General features: G+C 42.4%; 1 protein-coding gene across 1 annotated transcript in view; it reads right to left on the bottom strand.

Moving 5' to 3' along the window:
- Positions 1-14,097, bottom strand: part of AGMO (alkylglycerol monooxygenase) — a 441,192-nt gene that overhangs the window by 407,846 nt on the left and 19,249 nt on the right.

Consider the following 14,097-nt stretch of genomic DNA (forward strand, 5'->3'; position numbering starts at 1 on the left):
TCCATGTTGACTTTGTCCCATTAGTCCATGCTTTTCAATGTGCTGTGTAATTTTGTTCTTGATTATAGTCTCTACCATTTTGCCCGACACCGACGTCAGATTCACCGGTCTATAATTTCCCGGGTCTCCTCTGGAACCTTTTTTAAAAATTGGCATTACATTGGCCACCCTCCAATCTTCCGGTACCACGCTCGATTTTAAGGATAAATTACAAATCAATAACAGTAGCTCTGCCAGCACATTTTTTAGTGCTATCAGTACCCTAGGGTGAATTCCATCCGGTCTAGGAGATTTGCTACTCTTCAGTTTGCAGAACGTCTTCCAGATTTACAGATATTTCAATAGCTTTTTCCGACTCTTCAGCTTCGAATACCCTGTCTGGTATCCCACCCAAATCTTTCTCGGTGAAGACCGAAGCAAGAAACTCATTTAGTTTTTCTGATATTTCTTTGTCTTCTTTCATCGTCCCTTTTACACCCCGGTCATCCAGCTGGCCAACCGATTCTTTTGCCGGTTTTCTGCTTTTAACGTATCTAAAAAAACTTTTACTATCAGTTTTCGCCTCTATTGCTATCTTTTTTCAAAATCCCTCTTTGCCTTTTTTATCAGCGCTTTGTATTTGACTTGACATTCCTTATGCCGCTTCTTATTTTCCTCATTCGGTTCCTTCTTCCATTTTCTGAAGGATTCCTTTTTAGCTGTAATAGCCTCCTTTACCTCACTTTTTAACTACACCGGCTGTCGTTCGGTTTTCTGTCCTCCTTTTCTGATACGTGGAATATGTTTGGCCTGGGCCTCCAGGATGGTGTTTTTGAACAGCATCCATGCCTGTTGTAGGTTTCTCACCCTCTCAGTCGCTCCTCTAAGTTTTTTTTAACCGTTCTCATTTTATCATAGCTTCATTTTTTAAAGTTAAACTCTAACATATTTGACTTCCTATGCTTATCTTTTTGAAAGCAAATTTCAAAGGCGATCATGTTATGATCACTGTTGTCAAGCGGCCCCCGAACCGCTACCTCCCGTACCAGATCATGCGCTCCAGAAATGATTAAGTCTAGAAATTTTCCTTCTCTCGTCAGCTCCTGTACCAGCTGCTCCATAAAGCTGTCCTTTATTTCATCGAGGAAGTTTACCTCCCTAGCGTGCCCTGATGTTACATTAACCCAGTCTATATGGGGGTAATTAAAATCACCACTATTCTCAAAAATTCTACAACTGTTAAATCATATTAGGGGTTATCTGCCCCTGTAAAGATTCCAACAATCTCAAAAAATGAGAGCTGTCTTGTACAAAGGACTTTATGGTCAACATATGAGATTAAGAAGCTGCATTAACTCGTGGAAGATTTTCACATTTTTTCCACCATCCAAGATAAGTAACATTTTTTCATTACATTGTATTCAGTTTCAGTGTCTTTACCTATGAGTGTTTGAAAAGGTGCTAAGGCATATACAACATGAAAATAATTCAGGTGGAGTTTTTTTAAGACTTATGATTAATGAGGTGCCCTCTCTAATTAAAAGGTGTGTCCTTTAAAAAGAGGAGTTTCCGGTTACACTGAGGTCTTTTTTCTCCACGATCTTTCATGGTTGAGAGCCCATATTCACCTTTGAACACTTTAACTGTTGTAGAATTTTTGAGAATAGTGGTGATTATATTCTACATATTCAAAGATTTATGGTAATTAAAATCACCCATTATTATTGCGTTGCCTAATTTATTTGCCTCCCTAATTTCCTTTAACATGACTGTGTCTGTCTGCTCATCCTGGTCGGGCCAACGGTAGTACACCCCTAACGCTGTCCTTTTCCCCTTTGCACATGGAATTTCAATCCACAATGATTCCAAGAGGTCTTTTGTTTCCTGCAGAATTTTCAATCTATTTGATTCAAGCCTCTCGTTAACGTACAATGCTACTCCTCCCCCAATCTGGTCCACCCTATCACTATGATATAATTTGTACCCCGGTATGACAGTGTCCCACTGGTTATCCTCCTTCCACCAGGTCTCAGAGATGCCTATTATGTCTATTTCTTCAATCAGTGCAATATATTCCAATTCTACCATCTTATGTCTTAGGCTCCTAGCATTTGCATATAGACACATTAAGCTAGACTTGTTATTCCTTATCACATCATGTTGAACTATTTTACTATCTTTTGTCTGGTTTTTATTATTTTTATTTAAGGCCATTGAATCCACTACAGTATCTTTTGCAACCTCACTATCAAGAAACCCTGTCTTCCCTGTTTGGGAGATATCTTTGTAAGATACCTTATTCCGAACCATACGCTTTTGTGCAATGATGATGCCAGCAGCCCAGTCCCATCCCGGTTAAGGTGGAGCCCATCCTTTCGAAATAGGTTCCCCCTTCCCCAAAATGTTGCCCAGTTCCTGACAAAACTAAAACCCTCCTCCTTGCACCATTGTCTCATCCACGCATTAAGACTCCGGAGCTCTGCCTGTCTCTTGGGCCTTGCGTGTGGAATGGGTAGTATTTCAGAAAACGCCACCCTAGAGGATCTGGATTTGAGCTTTCTTCCTAAGAGCCTAAATTTGGCTTCCAGAGCCTCTCTCCCACATTTTCCTATGTCATTGGTACCCACATGTACCAAGACAGCCGGCTCCTCCCCAGCACTATCTAAATTCCTGTCTAGGTGACGTGTGAGGTCCACCACCTTCACACCAGGCAGGCAAGTCACCAGGCGATCTTCCCGTCCACCAGCCACCCAGAAATGCTATTCTATGTGAGAGGGTTCCTGCAGTGTTATTTTGTGTGAGTGGGTTCCTGAGATGTTCACTGTGAGTGTGTGTGTGTGGGGGGGGGGGGGGGGGGGGGGGTGTACCAGGAGGAACCTAGCTGTCTGTGTATTGTGGAACCCAGAACACAGTTGGGCTTTTGAGACACCCAAGCCTTACTCCTGATTTGTTAACCTCGCTCCTCTGTTGCTTGAGGCTGTTCCTAGGAGGTTTCTTGAAAGGAGTCCTTGTTTTAACGGAGACTCGTCAATCACAGTCCTCCTTTTCTCTGTGGTCCAAGGGCTCACAAGCTCCGGCCGCAACACCATACATCTAGCAGCAACATGAAATCTTCCCTCCAAAAGAAAAATGAGCTTCTGACATGATTCTAACAAGTATATTAAATGAGTCCAATAAAAAGAAGGAGGAGAAAATAGTCTTGTAAGCAAACTGACAGCAACTTAAGTACTCTTACTTCCTGTACAGATGCCAGGTATCCAACAAACACCCCATTTATTACACTGTCAACTTGACTTATTAGAATCAACACAAATTGCACCAATTCTACACATTAGCAGAAATCCAAATGTATGGTAGGGGTGGAGGAGCCTGGAAAGGAAGAGCAGTGGTGGGAATTCAATACCCTGCTTTCTATCAGCATGATGAATATGATTCTCTCACACTTACAATATGCAAGACCATCTGTGAAATGCACAAGACAAAAAGAAAGTTACAGCCGTGAGCCAGCTGGGAGACCATTATGTAATTCTATACCAAAAGCTTCCAGTCTGAAATATATTTTCTTTTATACATGTCGTTTCAATGGAAAGGAAAGGGTAATTTCATTCTGACTTTTCCTATCCCTTGGAATTCATTACAAATCAGTTATAAAAGTAAATATGTTTTTTTTGTTACATTTGTACCCCGCGCTTTCCCACTCATGGCAGGCTCAATGCGGCTTACATGGGGCAATGGAGGGTTAAGTGACTTGCCCAGAGTCACAAGGAGCTGCCTGTGCCTGAAGTGGGAATTGAACTCAGTTCCCCAGGACCAGAGTCCACCACCCTAACCACTAGGCCACTCCTCCACTAAAAATACAATAAAATTGACAATTGTCATTTCCCATTTCATTTTGGAAATGAAAGAAAAGAGAAATAAATGAGATTTTATTCATGTTTCTGTCATTTTATTACAGCCTGCACGACCCCAAATCATTTGGAAAATTGAACCCATACCTTAAACTTGTAGTAAGGCCCCACCCCCACCCCACGCTTCCACTTTATTCCTTTCACCATATACCCTATCAGGGGCCCTTTTACTAAGCCGCGTAAGCGTCTACGTGCGCCCAATGTGTGCCAAAATGGAATTACTGCCTGGCTACCACGTGGCTCTTGTGGTAATTTGATTTTTGCCATGTGTCTGATGTGCACATCCGAAAAAATTTTATTTTGGGCGTGCATATTTGGCGAGCGCCAAGTGCCATTTGACATGTGTAGGTCATTGCTACCCGGTTACCATGTGAGACTTTACCACTAGGTTAAAGGCTGGCGGTAAGGTCTCAGACCCAAAATGGACGTGTGGCAATTTTCATTTTTCCGCACATCCATTTTCAGAAAACATTTTAAAAAGAATTTTTTTACAGGTGCACTGAAAAATTATTCTGCACACGCCCAAAACATGCATCTAAACTACTGCAGGCTATTTTTCAGTGTGCCTTTTTAAAAGGGCCCCTTACTGTAGGCTTCTCCAATCCTTGGATTCTAAATGGGGCAGCAACAATTCCCAGTTGGACCTGTCCAGTGAGAGAAACATTCTAAAACAGTGCCAAGGCATTTTTAAAAGTTTATGAGGAGGGGTTAATCTGTGTATATATTTGGGGTGAGGGGAGGTAGGATTTTTTAGTGTGTACTATGTATAGCTGGCAGTAAAAAAGACAAAACAAAAAATAAACAGAGACAACTTATAAATAAAACAGAAACAGCTAACCAACAAAATAATTGTTTGCTTCCTTATATGTTCTCTACTGTCCTGGAGAGATAACCACACAAGATCCTATCCCTAATCCAACACCTTATGCTCCCATTTTACTCTGCAAGAAAGCTCCAATCTAAATAGTCTTTCAGGTCAATATGGCCATGCTACACAGAACCCGGTCTACATCAACCATGATACCACCAGCATCCATGCTGTTTCTTAGAGAGCTGTAGTCTGCCTCTACTAAACTGGTACTCCATGATCTTTAGTAATACAAAGCTAAATTTCTTTCATGCCTCATATTTTGTCTTTATCGTGTCTCTCTGTACTTTTTCTCCTGAGAGTGAAGGTAAGTTGCAACAAAGCAATCTCCCAACCCTAATCCTGCAAATGTTTTAGACCTTGACAGTGAAAAGGACCATTATATCTATTCATTCTACCCACCCCCACCTGCCATGTAATACTATGGATCCCGGATTATCACTAGCCCTCTTCTCACTACACCACCATTCTCCATGCTTATCCCATGTTTTGTTTGTTTTGTTTTTAATTTCATTACTGTGTTTGATTCCACACCTCCAGCAGAATCCAGTCTATGCATCCACTATCATTCAGCAAAGAAATGTTTTCAGATGTTGTGAAGTTGCTCCTGCTCTGCTGGGATGTCTGTGTGGCAGTCTATTAAGAATGCTGCCCCCCCCCCCCCCCCCCCCACACACCGACCCCTATACATCCCAATGGCTTGTTTTTGTGTATTTTTTCCCTTGGACTTTTTTTAAGGTCCAAAAAGATAGACACACTGAACACAAAAACATCTATCAAATGACCATTTTCGTACAAAAAGTTGGACATTTTTCTGGTTTGAAAGTGGTCATGTTCGATACTGGTTTTTTGGATGTTTTTTTTCTAAAATGTCCAAAATTGGATTTAGATGTCATATCAAAAATGCCCCTCCACATATAGTTGTAAACTTTTTTTTAGGTGTGGTTCACTCAAGTGATACCGCCTACTGGGGAAGCTCTATCTGTCTCTATATATATACACAAAGACACACACAAAAAACAATGAAACACACGCACACATATACACACACACCCACATACAAGCATGTTTCATACAGCAACTGTCATCCTGACGAAATACCATGTCTTTTCACATCCAGTCCCCAAACAGATTTATGATTTCCAAATGGAGGAAGTGGAAACACACCTTTTTGACACTCTATCAGGCTTATTTTCGAAAGAGAAGGGCGCCCATCTTTCAACACAAATCACAAGATGGGCATCCTTCTCCCAGGGTCACCCAAATCGGCATAATCGAAAGCCGATGTTTTATTTATTTATTTTATTGTTACATTTGTACCCCGCACTTTCCCACTCAAGGCGGCTTACATGGGGCAATGGAGGGTTAAGAGACTTGCCCAGAGTCACAAAGAGCTGCCTGTGCCTGAAGTGGGAATTGAACTCAGTTCCTCAGCTCCCCAGGACCAAAGTCCACCACCCTAACCACCAGGCCACTCCTCCAGTTGGGCGTCATCAACTGCTTTCTGTCACAGGGACCCATCTTTCGACACAAATCACAAGATGGGCGTCCTTCTCCCAGGGTCGCCCAAATTGGCACAATCGAAAGCCGATTTAGGGCGTCCTCAACTGCTTTCCATCGTGGGGATGACCAAAGTTCCCGGGGGCGTGTCAGAAGCATAACGAAGGCGGGTCTGGGGCTTGCTTAACACATGGGCGTCCTCGGCTGATAATGGAAAAAAGATGGGCGTCCCTGACGAACACTTGGACGACTTTACTTGGTCCTTTTTTTTTATGACCAAGTCACAAAAATGTGCCCTAAATGATCAGATGACCACTGGAGGGAATCGGGGATGACCTCCCCTTGCTCCCCCAGTGGTCACTAACCCCCTCCCACCCTAAAAAAAATTAAATATTTTTCCAGCCTCTATGCCTGCCTCCAATAACATACCCAGCTTCATGACAGCAGTATGCAGGTCCCTGGAGCAGTTTTAGTGGTTACTACAGTGTACTTCAGGCAAGTGGACCCAGGCCCATCCCCCCTACCTGTTACACTTGTGGTGATAAATGTGAGCCCTCCAAAACCCACCACAAACCCACTGTACCCACATCCTTAAGGGCTATGATGGTGGTGTACAGTTGTGGGGAGTGGGTTTTGTGTGGGGGGGGGTTGGGGGGCTCAGCACACAAGGTAAGGGAGCTATGCACCTGGGAGCTTTTTCTGAAGTCCACTGCAGTGCCCCCTAGGGTGTCCGGTTGGTGTCCTGGCATGTTAGGGGAACCAGTGCAATACGAATGCTGGCTTCTTCCACGACCAAATGGCTTGGATTTGGTTATTTCTGAGATGGGCGTCCTCGGTTTCCATTATTGTCGAAAATCGGGGACGACCATCTCTAAGGTCGATCTACATAAGTACATGCCATACTGGGAAAGACCAAAGGTCCATCAAACCCAGCATCCTGTTTCCAACAATGGCCAATACAGGTCACAAATACCCGGCAAGATCCCCAAAATGTACAAAACACTTTATAATGCTTATCCCAGAAATAGTGGATTTTCCTCAAGTCCATTTAATAACGGTCTATGGATTTTTCCTTTAGGAAGCCAACCAAACCTTTTTTTAAACTCCGCTAAGCTAACCGCCTTTACCACATTCTCTGGCAACAAATTCCAGAGTTTAATTACACGTTGAGTGAAGAAACATTTTCTCCGATTCGTTTTAAATTTACTAATTTTGTAGCTTCATCGCATGCCCCCTAGTCCTAGTATTTTTGGAAAGTATGAACAGACGCTTCACATCTACCCGTTCCACTCCACTCATTATTTTATAGACCTCTATCATATCTCCCCTCAGCCGCCTTTTAACCAAGCTGAAGAGCCCTAGCCGCTTTAGCTTTTCCTCATAAGGAAGTCGTCCCATCCCCTTTATCATTTTTGTCGCCCTTCTCTGCACCTTTTCTAATTCCACTATATCTTTTTTGAGATGCAGCGATCAGAATTGAACACAATATTCGAGGTGCGGTCGCACCATGGAGCGATACAAAGGCATTATAACATCCTCATTTTTGTTTTCCATTCCTTTCCTAATAATACCTAACATTCTATTTGCTTTCTTAGCCGCGACAGCACACTGAGCAGAAGGTGTCAACATATCATCAACGACGACACCTAGATCCCTTTCTTGGTCCGTAACTCCTAACGTGGAACCTTGCATGACATAGCTATAATTCGAGTTCCTCTTTCCCAAATGCATCACTTTGCACTTGCTCACATCTGCCATTTAGACGCCCAGTCTCCCAGTCTCGTAAGGTCCGCTTGTAATTTTTCACAATCCTCCCACGATTTAACGACTTTGCATGACTTTGTGTCATCAGCAAATTTAATTACCTCACTAGTTACTCCCATCTCTAGGTCATTTATAAATATGTTAAAAAGCAGCGGTCCCAGCACAGAGCCCTGGGGAACCCCACTAACTACCCTTCTCCTTTGAGAATACTGACCATTTAACCTAAATGTTGAGATTTGGGTGTCCCCGTATTATCGAAATGAAAGATGGACGCCCATCTTGTTTCGATAATACGGGTTTCCCCGCCCCTTCATGGGGACATCCTGCGAGGACATCCTCAGGAAAACTTGAGTGCCCCGTTCAATTATGCCCCTCCACACACCTTTAGTTCATTATCAGTCTAGCACATAAAGAGGTCTATTTTAAACAGAACATATTTGTGAGGAAAGAGGCATCTATGTCTGTACATGGAGTCTGTGGGTAGTACATTACAATGGTAGTGGTGAATGTGGAGGCCAATCAAAAATATGTGTACCTCCACCCTTGAGAATGATGTGGAAAAACAATCAAGCACACAGGTTGACTGTTAATTCTTGAAGCAATTGCAGATTGTTCTGCCTTTTTGCTCAACAAATGCTGATTCATTGGCAATATTTACCTATACACAGGTCAGACACAGTCTTGGCTAGATCTTATGACTCCTGAGGCAGGCGTTTATTGCCAAAACACAGATCTGTATTAAGTCTGGCCTTTTTATGTGTACTGCAAAACTTTATCTGTATCTCATTGAATCAGTGCTGTAATCTGAGACCCCTGATGCAAGCAGACTGACCGCCGAAACACAGCCCTGTGTCGGGTCTTGAGTAAAAATCTTCTGTTTTCCAGTCATGTGTGGAAGTCATGAGTCATCCTCTATTTCTTTGCTATCTGTAATTGAATCAGTTAATCTGTTTTTGTATTTTATTGGTTTTAGACCATTTTTTATCATTTTTGTTCTTTGGTCTCTTCATAAATACCACTTTATGTATGTTTATTCATCTCTGTAGTTCGTTGGAGTTTAATTGGTCCTCCCCTTCTCCCTTCCCTGAGACTTGTAATACATTCGTAGTGGTTTTCTCCTTTTTTTGCTTTTTCCCTGAAAACCAATTTACACAACATCCATGTGTAAATGTCTTGAAATAGTGGACATATCCACATACATGGTACTCGTGTCCAAAGGGACATACAGAATATTGGAAGATTGAAATAATGCGGATTCTGGCATACAAAATAGCCATGCTGCTATGGTCACATCCACGTGCAAGTGATGCCATTTTGTGCCGGGTTCCCATGCAAAATATTCACGGAAATAGAACCCAGAAAAGAGAGAAACTTCTCTGAGGCAGAGATTGACCCCCCCCCCTGGCAAACCAGATGCTCTCTATTGAGGGTACCCTGTTTTACCCATGTGGAAAAGGCCAGACCAAGCTGCAGCAAAGAAGGTCTACAAATCAATCTGGATGACTTTGATGAGGTAAGCAAAAGTTATGTGCCCTCAGGCACCTACACCATGACCTGCTAGATATCCATACAGCAGAGGGATGCCGCCTGGGGGGAGGGGGTGACACCTAAGCATGTCAGAATGTTCTGCCATCTTGTATAAGATCACTTTATTAATATAGAGTGACATGCTACCTCTGTGCATTGAATGCCTCCATGTACTCATACCATATGTGAAAATCATATGGTTAGAGAACAATATAACCTAGGTGGAGGTCACATGGATACAACAGCCACACTGATTCTGCCACCTGGTATGGTCATCTAAGGAGGCAAGGTGGCAGACAGAGCTTTCCATTGCCCCCCCCCCCCCCCAAAAAAAAAAAAAAAAAAAAAATCTAAATAATACATAATACAGTTATCAGTATAGCATAAGAAATTGATGGACTCTGTGTTCAGCATTGTATAATATAAACTACAGGACCAATATATATGTTGCATCCCCCCCAAAAAAAAGATGATATAACATGGGCCTGCAGTGCAAAGCAGCCTTATACCCACCAAAAATTTGCTTTGGGGTGTTAGTGAAAAGAGCAGAAATTGAATTCTCACTGTCAACATGCTATAACTCTTACTCTACCAACTACACTTACACCTGTCCTGTAACTTGCCTTGTTTCTGCAGATGATTATATAAACCTGGCCTGAAGGTGGACGGTGAGGCAGACATCCACTAAACTAGTGCTTTTCTCTCTTCTGATCATAAGGATCTGGAAGCCCAAAAATCCCAGGTTCTGGGCCATTCAGAGGACCTAGACTAAATGTTGAGATGGTCGACCTTAGAGATAGGTGACCTCAGTTTTCACCGATAATGGAAACCGAGAATGCCCATCTCAAAAAAGACCAAATCCAAGGCATCTGGTTGTGGGAGGAGCCAGCATTCATAGTGAACTGATTCCCCTCACATGCCAGGGCACCAACTGGACACCCTAGGGGGCACTGCAGTGGACTTCAGAAATTGCTCCCAGGCGCATAGCTCCCTTACCTTCGGTGCTGAGCCCCCCAAAACCAGCTCCCACGACTGTACACCACTACCATAGCCCTTAGGGATGAAAGGGGGCACCTACATGTGGGTAGGGTTTCGGTGGGTTTTGGAGGACTCACATTTACCACCAGCGGGCCCGGCTCAGTTTCTCAGTGGCCCTGTGTGGAATTGATTCCACTTGTAAACTCAGAACCTAAATCAAATATTTTTTTAAAGGTATCCAATGGCTGTATATCAAGTACTTTCGGAAAATTAAGTAGCCAAAGATTCAAATGTCTGAATTGATTCTCAAATTGCTCCAGTTTTCAGAGGATCACACTTTTATCTTTAACCAAGTTCTGTACCATTTCTGAATTATCTTTTAATAATTACTCTAAGGTTTCCAGCTTCTCTCGATTCCCAGCTTCCAATGTCTCAAATTTCTGTGCCAAAACTCCACATGACAGTTTTAAATTGGAAATATCAGAAGAGCAACTTACAATAGTAACTTCCAACTTGGTGAGGAGGCCACAAATTGCTCCAAGAGTCATCACCCCAGTCTGAGACACTGCCCCAGCTCCTGATGTAAATTCAGCCCATTGCTCTGATGGATCTTTGGAATCCCCCCACACAGAGGTTAATAGCCCACCTGGCTGATCCGACAGAAAACTCCAAACAGTTCCCTCTGTGAGTTGGTGCGCCTCTACACAACTTGGAACGAGAATAGAAGGAGGGTTCCGGAAATCACTTGGGCTGTATCCACAACTTCCATTCTGTGTAACACTCTCTCAAACAAAACCTGGAAGCACTGACAAACTGGGAGGTGTTGCGTGCTCACAGAGACTGAGAAAAATCTCACCCCCAAGCAGACAGTTTCCATGAACAGTGCCTGCAGCAGGGGTTTGGCCACCGCTCCTTATTTCGGACCCTGGCTGGGCTAAAAATTCTTCTATCCAGGGTTGGGACACAGCAAGTGTGGGAGATATCAGGCCCAGCGCAGAAGGAGCCTTAACCGTCCCCTTCCGTTTATGATGCATTTTTAAAAGATAAGGTAGGAAGAAATATTTAACTAAATGGAGCTCAACACTGGTGTTCAGGACACCATGCATGCTGCCATCTTGACTCCTCCCCTCCTAGCATCAGCCTCCGGGTCGTTCCTTTAATTTATATGCATTGTTATAGAATAGAAGGAATCCATACCTAATTTATGTGCAGGGATTTACACCAAGGCTTCAGTGGTGTAAATGGTCACGGCTAAATTAAGTCACAATTCCTGGAGCTAAGTGCAATTCTATAAACGGCACTTAAATTTAAGTGCCATTTATAGAATAGCACTAACTGCTATTCTTTTCAGTGGCAATATTTTAGGTGCCATTTTAGAATTTTTTTTTGTACCCCGTACTTTTTCCCACTCATGGCAAGCTCAATGCAGCAAGGCAATGGAGGGTTAAGTGACTTACCCAAAGTCACAAGGAGCTGCCTGGGCCGGGAATTGAACTCAGTTCCTCAGGACCAAAGTTCACCACCCTAACCACTAGGCCACTCCTCCACTCCACTCCACTCCACCCCCCCCCCCCCCATTTACTAAAGCTTAGCTCGAGTTATCTGCAGCATGGCCCATTTTATTCCTATGGGCCGTGCTGCAGATAACTCAAGCTAAGTTTTAGTAAACAAGTCAGAAAACCATTTGCATGGATATTTTATGTAACTACAGAATTTGCATAATATGCAAGTGTGCCACTATCTGCTAGGGAAATTTATAAGTAACATATAACAAGTTAGTTTCTTCTTTTTTCTCTTACTAGCACAAAGATGCATTCTTGCTTCACAATAAAACTGTGAAGACAGAATTGCTTTATCTTCCTTAAGAGCTATGGGTATGACCTGCCCATAGAAAAGAAATGTTTTTAAGCGTGGTTTCTAAAATATTATTTCTTTAAAAAAAAAAAAAGTCCATGGGGATCTCTGACACAATATCCAAGACTCATCTTGGATAAACAATTTAATAGCCTGACGTCCGCCATCTTAGTTTCCACCAATATTTTCAAGGAAGTGGCAAGGCTTGGCTGAGAGTTTAGAAAATGAGAGTTAGTCCCTAAGAGAGGTATGTTAATCTAACCCTCAGCTGTTAATGATTTGCACTAGGATCTCCTCCGATGCTGTGGTTTCGGCTGGGATATTGTTTTAAACAGTTTCTGTCAAGTTTCCTTTCTCTTTTGCTTGCTAAAAATGGCTGAAGGGGACTCTCTCAAACCTAATACAACTGCATACAATGAAAGAAAGAAAAAAGCCTTTTTGCTGTCCTGTCCACATTCGTCTATCCAATGTCAACAGTTAGGGGTCCTTTTACTAAGATGCACTAATGAATTTAGCTTGCCTGGAATAAACTTCCTGAGCCCCTACATCCTGCCCCATCCTTGACCATCTTTAAATCTAGACTGAAAGCCCACCTCTTCAACATTGCTTTTGACTTGTAACCACTTGTACCTCTCGCTTCTACCTACCCTCCTCTCCTCTTTCCTCTACACACTAATTGATTTGCTTACTTTATTATTTTTATCTATTAGATTGTAAGCTCTTTGAGCAGGGACTGTCTTTCTTCTATGTTTGTGCAGCGCTGCGTACGCTTTGTAGCGCTATATAAATGCTAAATAGTAGTAGTAGTAGTAGATACCCATTATATTCTTATGGACGTATTTCGTTTAGTGCATGCACAAAATCTGCTAACCACCTTAGTAAAAGGACCCCTTAATGAGCAAGAAAAGCTGAACCGTTAATTGACGTTCAGAAAACTGGAAAGCATAAAGGTTTGTAGCTTCTATGCATTGAGTTCCTGAGGAACTCAGGATTCTAAGGAATCAGTATGATAAACTGTAACATCTGCAGGATGCTCTTTCATTATATAATTATTTCCACAGCTGATCAATTAAAAACTGAAAGAGTACATTTTGAGGTCTAGTTACTAGGCTGCATTCACTATTTATCATGGAAATTATCACATACTAACCGATAACACAACATATTAACTGTTAGCATGCAGTAATTCCTGTATTAAGAGGTTAATATGGTGAACATTATTTTGGGGTGGGGAATGGACAGGGACTACACCTTACAATTTACACAGACATCATTACTGCACATCTACTATTACTACATTGTGCATTGTACTATTACTACATTGTATCATGCAGTTAATGTGCAATAATGACTTTTTTTTTGCCCTCAGAAAAATGCTGAAAACATTCACAGCAGCTAACACAGAGGTTTTGCAGTTATTCTGTATAAAGTTTAGCAATTATTGCATGGTAACTGCAAAGTCTCATCACATCTTAGGAATCAAGGACCTTGGTTGCTTCTAAAATTGGGAAGTGCAATATTAAATAGATTTATTGGTGCAAACTTCAATTACATTTTAACTACTGCATTCCACACAAGGGAGGAGAAGATGGAGGAAGGGTGGAGTGCACCCCTCTTGTCCCTGTATTGACCTGCCACAACTACACGCATGCCCACCAGTATCTCTCCACCCACAGTCAATCTACACTTGTCTCTCTGCCTCCTTCATATAGCCCCTGC

The sequence above is a fragment of the Microcaecilia unicolor genome, chromosome 1 (assembly GCF_901765095.1).
Source record: "Microcaecilia unicolor chromosome 1, aMicUni1.1, whole genome shotgun sequence".
NCBI lineage: Eukaryota > Metazoa > Chordata > Amphibia > Gymnophiona > Siphonopidae > Microcaecilia > Microcaecilia unicolor.